Source organism: Gavialis gangeticus, unplaced genomic scaffold (genome assembly GCF_001723915.1).
Source record: "Gavialis gangeticus isolate Ggan-Ray unplaced genomic scaffold, GavGan_comp1, whole genome shotgun sequence".
Taxonomy (NCBI): Eukaryota; Metazoa; Chordata; order Crocodylia; family Gavialidae; genus Gavialis; species Gavialis gangeticus.
In genome coordinates, this window is record NW_017729034.1 from 63,371,589 (window position 1) to 63,388,157 (window position 16,569).

Consider the following 16,569-nt stretch of genomic DNA (forward strand, 5'->3'; position numbering starts at 1 on the left):
CAGCAGGGCAGGCCCTATGAGGAGAGGCTAAGGGACCTGAACCTTTTCAGCCTCCACAAGAGAAGGCTGAGAGGGGATCTGGTGAACATCTATAAACTCACCAAGGGGGACCAGCAGGGAACGGGAGAGTCCTTTTTCGCCCAAGCACTACTGGGGACAACTAGGAATAACGGCCATAAGTTGACTGAGAGTAGGTTCAGGCTAGACCTCAGGAAGCACTACTTCACAGTCAGGGTGGCTAGGATCTGGAACCAACTTGCAAGGGAGGTGGTGCTCTCTCCTACCCTGGGGGTCTTCAAAAGGAGCGTAGATAATCACCTTGCTGGGGTCGTTTGACCCCAGCATTCTTTCCTGCCCATGGCAGGGGGTCAGACCTGATGATCTGGTCAGGTCCCTTCCGACCCTACCAACTATGAAACTGATTATGAGACTATGAAACTTAATGCCTGCCAGAATGTGGTCCTATTCTGTGTTGATTTTTTAAACACATCTCTAATAAACATGATTAATGCAGTTAATAAAATGGAATAAGACAATATTAAAATGGAAGTTGGGTTACAATCTTAAATAGTGAGAGTTTCATTCTATCCATAATAAGAGTGCAATTTCCCAGTGGCATCTTTCTACTATAGACCAGATTTCCAAACCAACTGGGGAGAGATTTTTTTCCAAGTGCTCAGGACTTACATTTGGGGCCAGATTTTCATTTTCAAAAGTACTCAGTGACCCCCTGAGACAGTGACACCCAGATCTTAAAAGTAGTTTGGCATTCAATGTACAAAGCTGTTTTGAACATGCTAAGCTCTCTTCAAAATCTAACCTCACTGTATAATTCAAAGGCTCTATTACTTGACTTTTAAGTCTTAAATTAGACTCTTTTGAAGTATTTAAAGAACTGTGCATATCAAAAACTATTTCCTCATTTTTTTTAAATTTTCTCTTACATGTCTCCTGTTTTCATGAGATGAGAGGTCTGAATGGGGGGTGAAAAATGACCTTAAATATAAGCGTGGGCTATGATTTTAGCTGTAGAGCAGTTGAAGATGTAAAGGAGATTTAACCTCTCCAATACTGCTTTACAGCATCTTTAAATTACACTTGAATGGTTAAACTGCAAGTTATAGGCAACCTGAGTACATTTTCCAGCTTAACTTCCTATCTTGGAGAGTATTTGAAAGCCCAGCACAGTGCTTGGTTTACAGAAATCAAGATATCTTTCTGATGTCTTGGCTTCCTGGCCTCTTCAAGAAGGCTCTCTAAATAATTTATTTTCAGAGTTTGCACTTACAGTTGAGATTAGATTTCCAGACGTGATTCATTTGGGTTTCTGCAGCACTTGGGTTAAAGAAGAAAAATATACCAACACAATAGATGATTTACTTACATTTGTGGGGTAAAAAGACTTAAATTCTAACACTGACTCTTCAGATCTAAATAACTCTTCAGAAAGGAGTTATTTCCTTTCTGCTTCTATCATTTAAATTGACCTGGGTAAAACAAGACTGCCTATCCCTTCGAACTAAACTCTGAGCAGGAGCATCTGTGTTTGTCTTTAAAGGGGGAAAAAGGTAAAAGGTCTATCTGAGCCAACTGGTCTATTAGGTTGGCATGATTAAGGCACTTCAGTTCTATAGTTCATGATAGGCAGGGAATGATGTGACCAGCATCACATCCAGCCTCCTTTGACTTCCCAACTTGAATGACCAAGTATCCTGCTAGGTCAAATGGGTAGCCAGCCTTTGGTGCAAGTCTGAAACCAGGCCTTTGCAACTGTGTGTGCTTAGACAAAGAGGCAAAAAGGTACAACTGGAACACAGGTTCCAAAAACCTCATCCTATTGATCTGCCCTGACTTCATTTCTGTGCCTCTTAACCTAGGACATTCATAGGGCTATGTGTGCAAAGCATTCCAACTGAGGAAGTTGCAGGAAACATCCATAGAAGTGTGTGTAGGCATGGTTTTGGCAGCTGGAAAGAGGAGGCAAAGTCTGGGGGGGGGTGATGCTACCTCTACCTAGCCAGGATTGGACCCTGGGGCCCCACTGCTTCTACCTCTGCCCAGCCCCTATGAACCAGGGTCAGACCTTGGGGACCTGTGCTGTCCTCACTGGCTGGGATCAGGCTCTGGCCAGGCAGAGGCAGCATGGGGCCCCAGGACCCAGTCCTGGTACACAGGGCCTGATCAGGCCCATGAAATAGCCCCATGCTAATAATCTGGCCCAGGAGACCAAATCTGTGAGCACCACTTTTCAATAAATATTTTGTATGTGAACTCCAAATTCAAAGGGATGATAATGATATTTTAACAATAATGATATTCAAAGGGTAAGGATATTTTGACCCCCATAAAACTATAGCTGAAAAGAGGAAAATCCTCCTTAAAATGAATGAATAAAATTGCTCCGTTTTTCAGTCAAGAAATAAGAACCCTGAGATGCTGAAGTTTTAAAAAACAACGCTACAGATTTATTGTTGGAAGCTTTAAAATCTAGACACATTGTGTGGGAGGTGAGAGCAACACTATGGAGAAGCCTCTTATTTTTTGCTTTAGGAAGGAAGAAAGCAGGTGCTGTAGATGGGCAGGGTCCATCTCTTGCCCACAGTTAAGAGAAACCCACTCCTCTGCTTTGGTTCTCTAAGGATAGATACTAAGGAAAGTGTGTGTGCGTGCACGCGTGCATGTAGGTGGCTATGAGGTTGTGGTTGGTCATATGCTGTGTGTGTGTGTGCACGTGCACACGTGTGTGGCTATAAGGTAGTGGTGGTCATATGCTGTGTGCATGCATGTGTGCATGTGCATGTGTGTACATGCAAATATTAGCAAACGCGTTAGCAGTACAAAAAGTCACCTCGGTGCTGTTTCCAGCCCAACCCTTAACATTATTTAGTGTAAAACAGGCTTTTGTTTGAAGAGAGGTTGATCCTAGAGACCCAACTTCAAGGGAGGTAGTGGTTGGACATATGGGGCGTGTCTGTGTGTGGGGAAGTAGTGGTGGTTGGTCACGTGGTGTCTGTGTGTGGGGCGAGGGTGGGCTACATGCTGTCTCAAAAACTTGAGTATGTTCTACCAGACCTGCTGTTGCTCAAACTAAATCAACAGAACCCAAGGGTAAAAGTTAGATTCAGTTGCCTCTGCCAGTGATGGCAGAAAACTGACTAAAACATGGTACTTGGGGTTGGAGGCATCCCAGTTGCCCTAGCAAGAAATAGGCACCATTCCCAACTCACCACTCCTCTCCTTCCTCAAAGTGACTTTGTTGACAGTGCAACTTCCAGCCTTACAAAGTGACTGCAAAAAAGGCCCATGTGTTTTGTTTCTTGAATCCGAGATTCCCAACCAAGCACGCTGTACTTGAAAACAACTAGATTTTTTTCCCTAAATGGCAGTTCCACAAAGTCATCTTGGAATTTGAAGGTCAAGCTAGTTTTGTTAGTTATTTGGGAGAAGGGGTGGGGTTAGGCATACATTCCTCATTTACAGCTGTACAGTTTCCATTTCCATGATGGATTTACATGGGTACAGCTGATTGGAAGTGAATAAGCAATTCCAATGTCACATCAAAAGGAACAGAATCATAGAGAAGTAGGGCTGGAAGGGACCGCAAAGGTCAACCAGTCCACCCCCCTGCCTGAGGCAGCATCATCCCCATCCAAACGATCCTTTCTTGGTTGACTCTGAGTGAGAGGAGAAGGGGAACTGCTATTACAATGTGTCAGTTGTAGCCAACCTGTTAGGCTGGTGAGCTGCAGGTTAAGCTCCATTGCTTCCCTTATTGCCACTCTTATCTTTACTCCCCAGAGATGTCCTTGATATAGATTTTGTGTTCTAGGGCACTGGAATAGAGGTGGGGGGTCTGGGGCAGGGTCAGCCTAGATTTTGGTGGTGATACCAAATATTTACTCTCAGCAGCATCTTGCCCACCCTCTGCTGTACATAGCCAGAGGCTGAATTCCCGCTACCTCTATTCCAGTACTGCCATTTACTGATAACCCAGGGCTTGTGTGCTGCATGCAGCAGCTGCCAGTGCCCATACCACTTGTGACGTGTGCTTTGGGTTGGTCACCCCTGGTGAACAGATTTGTGGAGTAAGATGATGACACTTTAACATGGTTGCCTTCTGGAGTAAAGCTGGTCTTTCCAGGTGTAAACCTACACTCCTTACCAAGAAAAACTCTCATCAATGTGAATAAGAGTTTTTTGCTTGAAGGGTCAAACACTAAGTGGATTCTGCTGTGTAACCAATGCATGGTTTGCACCTGCAACATACCCAGCAGGGCTGCCCTTTGAAAATAAAGAGATTGTATTGACATACTGCTAACTATACAATATGATTGTTACCAGGAGTTGTATGTCAAAGTTCCTATTGTGAAGAGAGAATTTATCACTTCAGGCTATTTAAATATCCATGGAACCTTCTATAAGCCTAAGCAAATCTTGCTGGGTCTGATGAAACCTAAATACTTATGTATATTTGCAAGGAAGTCAATTGGCCAAGCAAGAAACTGACTTACATTATGGGACTCTCAAAGCATTCCTAGTTAATCATTTTGTGAGCGTGATTGCTGTATTTACAATGCTGTGTGGGCCATGCAACAGCACAGAACCCATCACCACTAGGAATTGCTGGATTCCTGAGTTGGCTTTGGGTGGGGAGGCGTTCTCTTTGTTCTGCGTTTCTAAACCATCTAGCATGATGAGGTCTGAGTTGATGACTGGACTCACTGGAACTACAGAGTTAAATGATAACAAAGAGAAGAATAGTATCTTTCAGAACGTAAAGTACTAGGAAGGGTTATCAGGTGCAGGAATCCATGTTGACTAAATGTGTCCTACACATTTGATAGGGACCAAATGTAATGTTAAACTTGAACGCTTTAAATGGCTGCTTTTTCAAGTTTCTTCCTCCCCGCCTTGGTAAGCAGGTGTCTTGTTTTTGGTTTTTTTCCTTTTTAAGTTTTAAAATTGACAATGACAAAAGAGAAGAGAACAGTAGATACAATAGACTGGAATAGAACAATAATGTGACACCTGCTCTTATGTGGGACTCTTGATCAGTAGATCTCAATATAATAAATACAGTTCAACACTTACTGAACGGTGTGATGGATTTTTATTTCTATGATATGCAAAAGTGGTGGGCATGGTACAAATGTACAGGAGTACACAATGCAGAATTTAGTTTCTTCCATTATTTTGAATGAGTTACCCAGAGGATATTGCATCCATTCTTTAGTCAAGCAAGGCACAACCTTGCCTTCTGTTTGTGAAATGGCTTCTGTCTGGTGCCAAATGCCCTCCTCTCTCACAGGGGCAAAGCATCTATGAAATCAAAGCATCTATAAAGTCTATGAAATGTCAGGGTCAGGAAACACAGAACAGGATTATAGTTCATTAAGCCTTTTTTCTTTATCGTTTATTAAAGGTGATGATTTTCCAGCATTGGCCAGATTAGTAACATACAGGGGGTAATGTAAATTTTCAGCAATGTATCAAGCCACCTCTTTGTGCCACAAAAAAGAATGCCTTTCAGTCATACTACCAAGATGAACCATATATAGCACAAAACAATGTGCAGACACAAACAAAAGGGCATGTGGTGATGCTTGAATGTAAGGAGGAAATGCATTAGTTCTTGTTTAAATGATACAGTCAGCTGCAAGGATGAGATGGTATGTGTGATGTCTATTGACTGTGACATTTAATAAAAAAATAATTATCTACCATAGTAACCGTGGCAGAATTTAGAACACACACACCCTTAAATAATATTAAAGGTATGCCTTGAACCATTAAGGAAAAAAAGGAGGAATTTAGAATTGTAGTTCAGACTGCTTTTAAGCTTCCCCCTAATGCTGTGGCTTTTCAGAACTCTTCAAATATTACTGATGCATTAACACAGTACAAAAAGGCACCTCAGTGCTGTTTCCAGTCTAAACCTTAAAATTATTTAGCATAAAACAGGATTTTCTTTGAAAAGGGGGTTGATCCTAGAGACCCAACATCAAGGGACTTTACCTTAAAGGCACAACACCATCCTCTGTTAACATTTCTATAGTGCTTCTTCAAAGTACATTTATTTGCTTAATTTAGATTGAAAAAAGCCAGTCAAAATGCGCTTTCTATATAAGGGGTGCCATTTCACAAGTAAAAATACAGACCATTAGGGATGTAATATGCTGAGATCATCAAGATAGGTGAACAGTTTTTTAAAAGGGAGATACATTTGAATCCAGAGCCCTCCAAGCTCCAACATACTCCATGCTGAAAATCCTCGTCAGACTAAGTGGGTTTTACATCATGACAGATGTATTAAGGGGATGGGAGCTTCCAGAGTCAAGGGACTATCAAGAGACCCACAGCTTGTACATAGCTCCTGCTTACCTTTCTGTCAAAGGAGCTCCAGCTTCAGCCACCCTCCTAATCTCCACTGAGAGGCGAGGACAAGGGATGAGAAGTGATCTTTCACATGCTGTCATTTCTCACACTTCTTAAGTTAACACTGCTTAAATGCCTTGAATTCTGCTGGAATGCAAAACTCTAGAACTCTTGGTTCAGAGATGATACCCTTTATTAGAGCAACTAAGAAATCACAAAAAATTGTCTGTTTCTGCAAGCTTTGGGGCTCACATGCCCTTCCTCAGGCTCAGGGAAAATTAAAGGTGGTTAAAAGCCCCATAGGTAGGAAATAATTGAATTTTGCTGGCAGTCTCTGCAGATCCTGGAGAGCTAGTACAGTGGTTTTCAACTTTCTTAGACTCAAGACACCTGTTGGTAGAACCAAGGCACCCCTCAGAAAATGCCAGCTCTTAGCTTTCACTCATTTTTTGACTACGGAAAAGTACTGGAGCAAATTTGTCTGTTGCAGAGAACTCAGAAAGACCACAACAGAGCAGAAATGTTTTAAGATTATGGACTCCTATTTGAAATCTCTGGGTTTCCTTTATGAATCATGGTTGCATACTTAACAGTGCTAACAAGATTTCAAGGCAGCCCAGGATGCTGCAGTGCCCTGGCTGAGAATCACTGAGCTAGTCTGACAACCATATTTATGTAAGTTACAACTGGCAGGTATTTAGGGGCTGCTGCCCCATCCATAGTTCCTATCCTGCATGCTGGGTAGTCATATGGGAGGACTCCATATTTTTAAAACTAAACTGGCTTTTTCATAAGAGAACTATTTACAGAGATGCTGCACCTGCAACTCGTATCCCAGTTATGTGCCCACACACTGACTTCATTCCTGCAACCTGTGCTTGCCCTACCAAGTTCCCATGTCAGTTGCATCTTTCCTTTGAACAATTGTTGTGGTTGCTCATGGCAGCGCATCGTTCCTCAGTGTTTGCCATATATGCTGATCTTCAAACCACCTTCCCGTTCCTTGATGGGAGACTTGCTTTCACTCTGTTGCTGAAAGGAAGCATTTAGTGTTCTGTCTGTACTCTGAGTTGCTTCTATACCTTTTTCAGACTCTCCTATACCAGATCAGCTGAGGGATGGTGCTTTTTCTATGACTTCCTCATCTTCAGTTTGACTGTTTGTCCAGATGTGTCACTAACCTTCAGGTATCTTCAGAAATTTATCTTCTCCTGTCCTGATTCTGCATCTACTTGATGTGACTTGTGCTCTGTTGCAGCTTGAACAACAGATTTTTGCCATTTTGTGTGGCTATTTATTACTTGGACCCAGACCTCCTTATCTGTTTAAAGTGGTCTCAGTTCTATCTTATTTATAGCTGGCTGTCCACCTACCTTGGCAGTCTCCTATTTGCTTCTGTGTTACATGTGTTATTCCTTCACTGAGCAGCAGTAAGGTACAGTCATGAAAAAAAGCATGTTTGCCCCATAAAATCCTGGGCCAGGCTGCTAATAGTATCTGGGAGGGGCATCGTGATAGTTGAACATTTCCAGGCAGGGATCCCTTTTTGTCTGTTTTCCTCTTGCCATCTGTCTCTTAGCTGTCATTACTGCTGACTCGGGCTTCCTAGTGCTTTACAGGTACCAGAGGAAGACATCCTATTCTCAAATCCCTATTTGGCTCTTAATTGTATTATGCTGCATACTGTAACCCCTTGTCTGACCATAGCACTTCAGTTGTGCCATTTCTTGCAAAGTATGTTGGTAGCAAGAGAAGGATCAAGAAAAGTGTGGGTCCCTTGTTGAATGGGGGAGGCAACCTTGTGACACAGGAGACAGAAAAGGCTGAAGTGCTCAATGCCTTTTTTGCCTCAGTCTTCACAGGCAAGGTCAGTTCCCAGACTACTGCACTGGGCAGCACAGTTTGGGGAAGATGTGAGCAGCTCTCACTGGTGAAGGAACAGGTTAGGGACTACCTACAGAAGTTGGACGTGTACAAGTCCATGGGGCTGGGTGGGATGCACCTGAGGGTGCTGAGGGAGTTGGCTGATGTGATTGCAGAGCCACTGGCCATCATCTTTGAAAACTCATGGTGATCAGGAGAGGTCCTGGATGACTGGAAAAGAGCAGACATAATGCCCGTATTTAAGAAAGGGAAAAAGCAGGATCCAGGGGACTACAGACCAGTCAGCCTCGCCTCATTCCCTGGAAAAATATTGGATCAGATCATCAAGGAATCCATTTCTAAGCACCTGGAGGAGAAAAAGGAGATTAGGAACAGTCTGCATGGATTCACCAGGGGCAAGTCATACCTGACCAGCCTGATTGCCTTTTATGATGAGGTGACTGACTGTAGATGCAGGGAGACTGGTGGATGTGGTGTACCTTGATTTTAGCAAGGCTTTTGATATGGTCTCCCACAACACCTTGCAGGTAAGCTAAGGAAATACGAGCTGGATGAATGGACTGAAAGGTGGATAGAAAACTGGCTGGAGCATCAGGCTCAGAGGGTAGTAACCGATGGGTTGATGTCTAGTTGGCAGCTGGTATTAAGTGGAGTGACCCAGGGGTCAGTACTGGGGCCAGTTTTATTCAATGTCTTCATCAATGACCTGGAAGATGGCATAGAGTGCACCCTCAACAAGTCTGCAGATTACACCAACCTGGGGGGGGTAGCAGATACGCTGGAGGGTAGGTCTAGGATTCAGAGTGACCTAGACAAATTGGAGGATTGGGCCAAAAGGAATCTCATGAAGTTTAATAAGGACAAGTGCAAAGTTCTGCATTTAAGACAAAACAATCCCATGCACCAGTACAGGCTGGGGGCTGACTGGCTGAGCATCATCTTTGCAGAAAAGGACCTGGGGGTTACAGTGGACAATAAGTTGAATATAAGCCATCAATGGGCCCTTGTTGCCAAGAAGGCTAATGGCATACTGGGCTGCATTGGTAGGTGTGTTGCCAGTAGGTCCAGGGAAGTGATTATTCCCCTCTACTCAGCACTGGTGAGGCCACATCTGGAGTACTGTGTTCCGTTTTGGGGCCCCCAAAACAGAAAGGATATGGACAAATTGGAGAGAGTCTAGTGGAGGGCAGTAAAAATGGTGAGGGGGCTGGGGACATGACTTATGAGGAGAGGCAGATGGGACTGAGTTTATTTAGTCTAGAGAGGAGGAGACTGAGGGGGGATTTAATAGCAGCCTTCAGCTACCTGCAGGGGGATTCAAAAAAGGATGGAGCTAGACTGTTCTCAGTGGTTGCAGATGACAGAACAAGGAGCAATGGTCTCATGTTGCAAAAGGGAAGTTTAAGCTGGTTATTAGGAAGAATTTTCTCACTAGGAGAGTAGTAAAACATTGGAACAGGTTACTTAGAGAGGTGGTAGAATCTCCATCCGTGGAGATTTTTAATACCTGGCTAGACAAATCTTTAGCTAGGATGATTTAGTTGGGGATGGTCCCTGCTTGGAGCAGGGGACTGGACTAGATGACCTCCTGAGGTCCCTTCCAACCCTAACTTTCTAAGATTCTATGACTCTATGGGCCTGTGGTTTCTAGATGACAGTTCTTGGCTGCACCATCTCCAGATGGACCAGCTTTCAGAACCTGACCTGAGACCATGCAGATCCTGCTATTAAGTGTGAACAGGTTAATTCCAACCTTCTCCTAGGGCTGGGTTGGGATTCTGTGAGGCTGTATAATCTTTCATTGTCAGTCATCATGCCCCTTGTACTTTCTAGACACATTTTTGTAAAACTGGAGAATCATGTCTGACTAGTTGATAATCCTCCCTGTGAAACATGCACTTATCTTATGATATTATCTATTCAATCTGCTGGGATCACTGCTCAAACCCCTTAAAAAAAGCTCCCATCTTGCACACAGCTCATTTCTCCCTGGGTAGAAGAGAGGTTTTTCATGGTGCTTGCTTGTGACCTGGCCAGCCCTAGAGCATCAACTCTTTTACTGCCTGCAGGAATCCATCACATCTGTCGTTTTCCCTGGAGTGCCTGGAGCTTTCTATCAGCATGTGGATAAACTGTCTTTCCTGTTCCACAGAGCTGTCTGTGGGGTACCTGGAAGGTGAGCACTGTTTAGTGCATCTGTCGCCGGTAGCACTTTTCATGGACAGTACTTTCTCTCCTCACAACACTGGACTCTCAATAATTGCATTGTGGTAGCTCAGTGTTGTAGAGACACTGGATTTGTGGGGGTGGCTGGAGGCCCAATCCCCAGTGCTCAAGGCTGGATCTGGGTGTGTGGGCCTGACTAGCATGTGGGGTCCCATCTGGTCCATGGACTGGCCCTTCACTACTCACCTGGCCCATGGGGCCAAAAGGGTGAAAACCATTGTTCCACAGGGTTATAGTACATTAGGATTGCACTTACTTGTGCGCTCATTCTCTGTCTCCATCTCTTTCTTTCTATCACATCTGTTTGTTCTCAGCTACTTGAGTGTCCCTGAGCTCCGTCATGGTATATTGAATATCTTAAGGGCTCCTAGGCTTCAGATAGGTGAGTGCAGAATCTGGGAAGGAAGTTGGACATCCACATCAGTTGCCGGACTCCATGACATCCTTTGGTCTGGGCAGTTCCTTACTAGCTCTCAGTTTCTGAAATTGCCAGAAGCAAATTGATTCCCAACATAGTGGACTTTGGTTCTCCCTAGCTTCAGCTTGTCTTCATTGAAAGTAATATTGTGCTCCTGGCAACTGTTTAGAGGTTGTCATAGTCCTGGTTTGTATCTCCCTTGCCTTTTCCTTCTCCTTCAAGAAGAATGTCATTGGCTATAATTTTGGTAGTTGGTTCAGTTTATGGTGGGACATCTCTGGGGCCAGTTTGACCGCAGGTATTAAGCCTTATGCTCCCTTCCAAAAGGTTTGTCAGGTGACTAGTTGGCTTCTCCAGCTCTGTGTAGTGCTCTTAAACTTACAAGTGGTGAAACATTTTTACCTTGAATAAAGAAGTATTTCTTCCTCATTCATTGGTAATAAGTAGTGTCATCTTTTCAATGCTCTGTTAAGTTTTGAACACTCCAAACACTTAAGCATATGCTTACCTTTAATCATATGAGTAGTCTCTATGGTTCTAAAATGGGGTTCATCAAAAGAAAATTATGCATAATGTGCAACTCTTTATAAGATCAAAACTTCACTGTGAATTGTGAGTGTTCATGGCATTTCAGTTTCTGAGGTAGCTGAGACATGAGGGGAGAGGGAAAAAAAACAAGTGTAGTGGAGGAGGAAGAACAGAGATGCACATAGATACGGGGGGAAAGTCTGGTTACAGATTTAATTGGCTTTTTAGCTTTAACTTATTTGAAGAGAGATTCATAAAACTTAAAAAAGAAAAAAACCACAAAACCAGAAATATTGGGGAGTAGGTGGTGGGTTGTTTGTTTGTGAGTGGTTTTTTTTTGACTGGTTGGGTTGTTTGGTTGGGTTTTTTTTTACTTTTAAGTATTGTATTTCCCCTGTATCATCTTCTTTCCATTGCCTGCTACCACTATCAGGGCGTATTTTAGGTCACATGATGAGATCCCAATTCTACACTTCTGTGCATTAGCAGACAACTCTGATATCAAATGGCCCAAATAGCCAATCAGAATACAGCATGCACTGTCCCCCAGCTGACTCTTGGTGCTGGTGGGCAACACCACTTTCTAATGGTACATTTTGAGGGGGACTGGGGGGAGAAGGCCACTGGTGGAAGGAAATATGCTGGGTTGGGGATCGTAGCATTTATAAACCACCAGCAACCTCTTCTCCACTGAAAAGTCGCCAAAGTGGACAGGACAGGGCAAGGCCTTGGCCCGGTGGGATAGGAATGTAGCAATTTAGGTCCCAATTCATCTGGCTATGTCCACACTCTATGCGTAGGCAAAAGGCAGGGCAAGGTGGCACCTTAGAGACTCAATCTGCCCTGCCCTGCCTTCCACTTTACTTCAGACTAACACAGATAACTACCTCTCTCTCTGCATAGGCTTATCCCATTGATTTCAGTGGGATTCCTCCTGGGTTTCAAGAAGCACATACTCAAGTAATGCAAAGTTAGAACCATCGCAACCCTTGTGTGTCCTCCTGTCGCCCAGCCTGGTCACAGCATAAAGCTGTACCTTCCTGTTAGACCTCTGAAGGGAGGGCAGAGGAGCAGAAAACCTGCCCGTCCATGTGGCAATTACTCAAGTCCAGGATTTGTAGTTTGTATAAATCACTCTGGCTGTACATATAGGAGACCACCCTCTGTGTAGTCTCTTCTTCTGCCCGTTCAGAGAAAAAATGTCTCTAACTCATTTAAAAAATGTAAATGACAGGCTTTTTTTGTTGTGCTGGGTTGAGTCATACAAAACTCTCAATTAACAGGTGTACTGTGGCAAGCTGCACACAGCTGGATACTTTTCAGTCCTGGGTAACGATATAGTCTCCTCTGTATCCTGCATTTTGAAAGATGTGGCAGGTACTGAGCTCCCATTCATCTCATGTTGATTTACATGCCTCTTTCAAATAGATGGGAACCTTTTCTAACTTTGCAGTTTTTCTAGAGAGAAGTGAAGCTCTCAGGCTTGCTGCCTGCTTTCTTTCTTTTCTCCATGCTGACAAGCAGCGCTGTGCTTCAGCTGGTGCCAGAGCTGCTGTGTGTATCCACCTGATTTGAGTTGAAGATTAGATCCAGCCTAGCCTTTGCCTTTTAATCTGTTGCTTCGTTGGAGCTGGGATCTGATGATGCTTTGGGCTAAGCCGGTTGCAATGAGATAATACAGAAGATGAAAGGTGTTGAGCCGGCCCGGCAGAATGGTTCTAGGACTTGCAATATCTGACCCACATCACAGTTTTGAATCTGAAAAAAAACATGATAAAGCTGCCTCACAAAAAACTACAGAAACTGTTCCTGAAAAAGGTAAGGTGTTTCTTTTTTGGTTTTGTTTTTATTAAGCAAATGGGTGAAAACAAAGTTTGGCAATTGCAGCATTGATCTTGTGAGGTCTTCTGGGTGCGATGCATTACTTTTTATTTAAGCAAAGTAATTCTTTCTGGTGTATGGTTTTGATGGTTTGCAAATTGTATCTTAAGATGCACCTAGAAGTAAAGCACACTAAATGGTCTAACAAGCCTGTGCTTGTTGTCATTTTCTACCCTTAATGCACTGTCTCAGTATTAGTATGCATTCCACACTTACGTTAAATTTTAATGCTCCGAAATAGTTTCATGTAATGTAAGACTTCTAATCCCTGGTAGTAGAAAAGGATGCATCACATGGACCAATGGTCAGTTTTAAAAAAATACCTAAAGGAAAAAGCTGGTGTTATCTCACTTTCTCAAAGTAGAAATGCCCATGTATTAGAATTATACTATCGGCCCAATTTTGCTTCCAGATACATGGTGGGGGAGGGGAGGTTTATGAATAGGAGAGTTACACTGGAGAATTACTGAGAGCATATTGCTTTTAGGTTTAAATCCAACTCTGTCTAAAATTTTGAGTTTGTCCCAGATCATAGTTGTGTGGACTTTGTACCTGGATGTCTGGCTTTCTTGCACAGCACATAAGATATCTACACTGTTTGAGCGTGAAGGACTTATTGTGGGAGAAAAAAAGTAACATCTTTCTATGGCTTAAATAATATGCAGTTATGTTTCCTCCCTTCATTCCCCACCCCTCACAATCCTAATAAGCTTGCAAGTTATTAGCAACAGATGAGATGTATAATCAGTTTGTTCAGCATGGGTCTCACAGAATTCACATTTTCATGGTATAGTGTTATTTCATATTAATAAGATTCCATATTTATTTCTATAGTATAAAATTTCGTTAAACCAAAGAGTTACAGTATTTTGATTAGAATCTGGCTGGAATAATAAAAAGTGGAGGGATCACAGTTTTTTTTGAAAAATCGAGTAGATGGCATGTAATTCTTTGTAGGTTTTAGCCCCTTCGTTGCTGAAGATGCACGCACTCTTTCTGAAGAAATGTTCAGATTTTAATGGTGGCATCTTTCACTTTTGCACTACAGTCCTTTTGAGATCCCAGTGCAAATTGAATAGTATTTTGACCCTCTCCAAGAACGCACAGTTTTTTTGTCATTAGTGATGTGCGTACATCTAATCACATAATCAGAAATTTTTACCCTTAGTGTAATCCCATTGCTGATTTCCCCCCCCACCATGCTTTCACATGTAGTGCTCCAAACCTAAAAAATGAGTAAAAACGCATGATGCAGCAAGGTGAATTGTGTACCTTATGAAATTCTGATTTACCATAGTATAGTTTCAGAAATACATCCCTGTATTACGGGATCTTACTCCTGGGCTACTGTTTAAACTGATAAAGTGAAGGTGGGTGTAACCCAGAAGGAAATGAGAATAATTCAGCCTGGAAAAAGCAGTAGGACATTGATAGTGTTTGGTGTCCCATAGCAACCTGCTCTCCCATGAAAGGTTCATTTATATGGTACCACAGTCAAGACACCGGATTGAATTCACACATAGGCTCCCATGTTTATGGCTTAGTTACTTTATCAAAGGTAGGAGGGAGGTACAATAATTCAATACAATTATTTTCTATTTATAGTAATATGAGCTTGAAAATCATGTACATGATGCTGCAAATCCTTTCAAATGCTTATGATGATGGGCATAATGCGCCAGAAAAATGACTGTCCTCTGATGTACAAACATACCTCCAATAAGTCAGTACACCTGCATATTTGGCTCAGGATTTGTTTTAAAAAACGTCAGATTTCTCAAGGTTCAGTCTTCAGATTCGGATTCTAATCCCCGTTTTTCTGAAGACTTTCTCTGTGATAATTCCAATTATCAAGATATTGGAGAACTTTTCTGTACAAAAAAATTATATTTTTACTCCAGCCCTAATGGCCATCTCGCTTTCTAGTTATTAGTCACCTAAAAAGATATAATGTCCAGTGCTATGACCACTAAAGATACCTTTGAGTCATGGTAAATAGATAACTACTGGATAACTCCTTTGATCTGTAGTGATAGAAGTTTGTGCTTTCATGGAATGGATGGCTTTAAGATTTGGCTACTTGCAGCATGTGGAGTTTAGCTGATGACTGTGCTATCTGTGTATGGGCCACAGTTTTGTCATGGGGATTGCATCTGAATATACAGGTGTCTAAACGGACCAGAGCTTTTTCTTCTGGGTTTTTTTTTTCTTTTTGTAGATGCAGTTTTGTAACTACTGGGCCTATAGACAGACATTACACACAAACCTGTTAAGTGATCAGAAACTGGTTGAAACCTGTAACAGAACAAACATTCAGTGCATATAAAGCAGATTGAAAATGGCTGAAACCAGTTTGAGATAAACCTGTTTGAATGTAGCATCAGACTTAACTGATTTGGGTCAAACTGGTTTATGCAATGTCTGTCCCAGACCCCTTGCTGGTTTAAGTTTAAATCAGACTCCCCCAGCATCTCGGCATGCCCTCTGGGCTGGGTGGGGCTCTCTGCCCCACCGCAGGGCTGGCCCCTCCCCTCTGCTTCCTGGCTGCAGCTCCAGCAGAGACTTTTAGGCACAGCATGGTCTGCTGGCTTCCCCATGCCCCCCTCCCTCCCGACTCAATGCTTAAGCAGAGATCTCTTCCTCCTCTATCCCACAGCATGGTCCATAGCCAGCATGTGGTCTGCTAGCTAATGCTGTATAGGCAGATAGGACAGTGTCCACTTAGGGTTTTTTGGAGCTAATCAACAGCTGGGTTGGTAATGTTCCTCCATTCCTTCCTTTGGAAAAAGCTGTTTAAGAAGAGCTTGAACTAATGAGCGAGGCATTGTTTTCTGATGAGGTGCTAAATACTGACAAATGCTCTGTTATCAAGGGGGGCAGGGGCTCCCTAATGACAGTGGCCTTCTGGGGCCTGGCCATGCCCCCCTCAGCTCAGCCCTGAGGCCTGGCCATGCCCCATTCAGCCTTCAGTGGAAGGGAAGGGAGGGCTGCTCTAGGCCCCTCAGCTCCTAGCCTGAGCCACTGCAGGTGTGTGCCTGTATTTTTTCAGTCCAGAGGTGATATCTTGTGGTTACAAAGTGATTTAGCCTAGCCACATTAGACTAACCTGGAAAGATTGAATCAATTCAGGTTCAGGCTTTCTGACTGTCTGTCCCTAGCCTGTGTGACTATGCATGAGTGCATGCATAGACATAATAGTATTTAGATTTGTGGGTGTGGTTAGGAAGCTAGAGGTAGAAATGCTAACAATTTGGGGG

General features: G+C 43.1%; 1 long non-coding RNA gene across 1 annotated transcript in view; it reads right to left on the bottom strand.

The window, feature by feature from the left end:
• The window catches only part of LOC109304574, an 18,296-nt gene extending 2,278 nt beyond the window's left edge, over nucleotides 1-16,018 (bottom strand). The window contains exons 1-2 of the long non-coding RNA XR_002099423.1: nucleotides 15,928-16,018; nucleotides 9,931-9,933 (exon numbers count right to left, since the gene is read on the bottom strand). This is a non-coding gene — a long non-coding RNA (uncharacterized LOC109304574). The remainder of the gene's footprint in view (nucleotides 1-9,930; nucleotides 9,934-15,927) is intronic.
• Nucleotides 16,019-16,569: the final 551 nt, after the last annotated feature.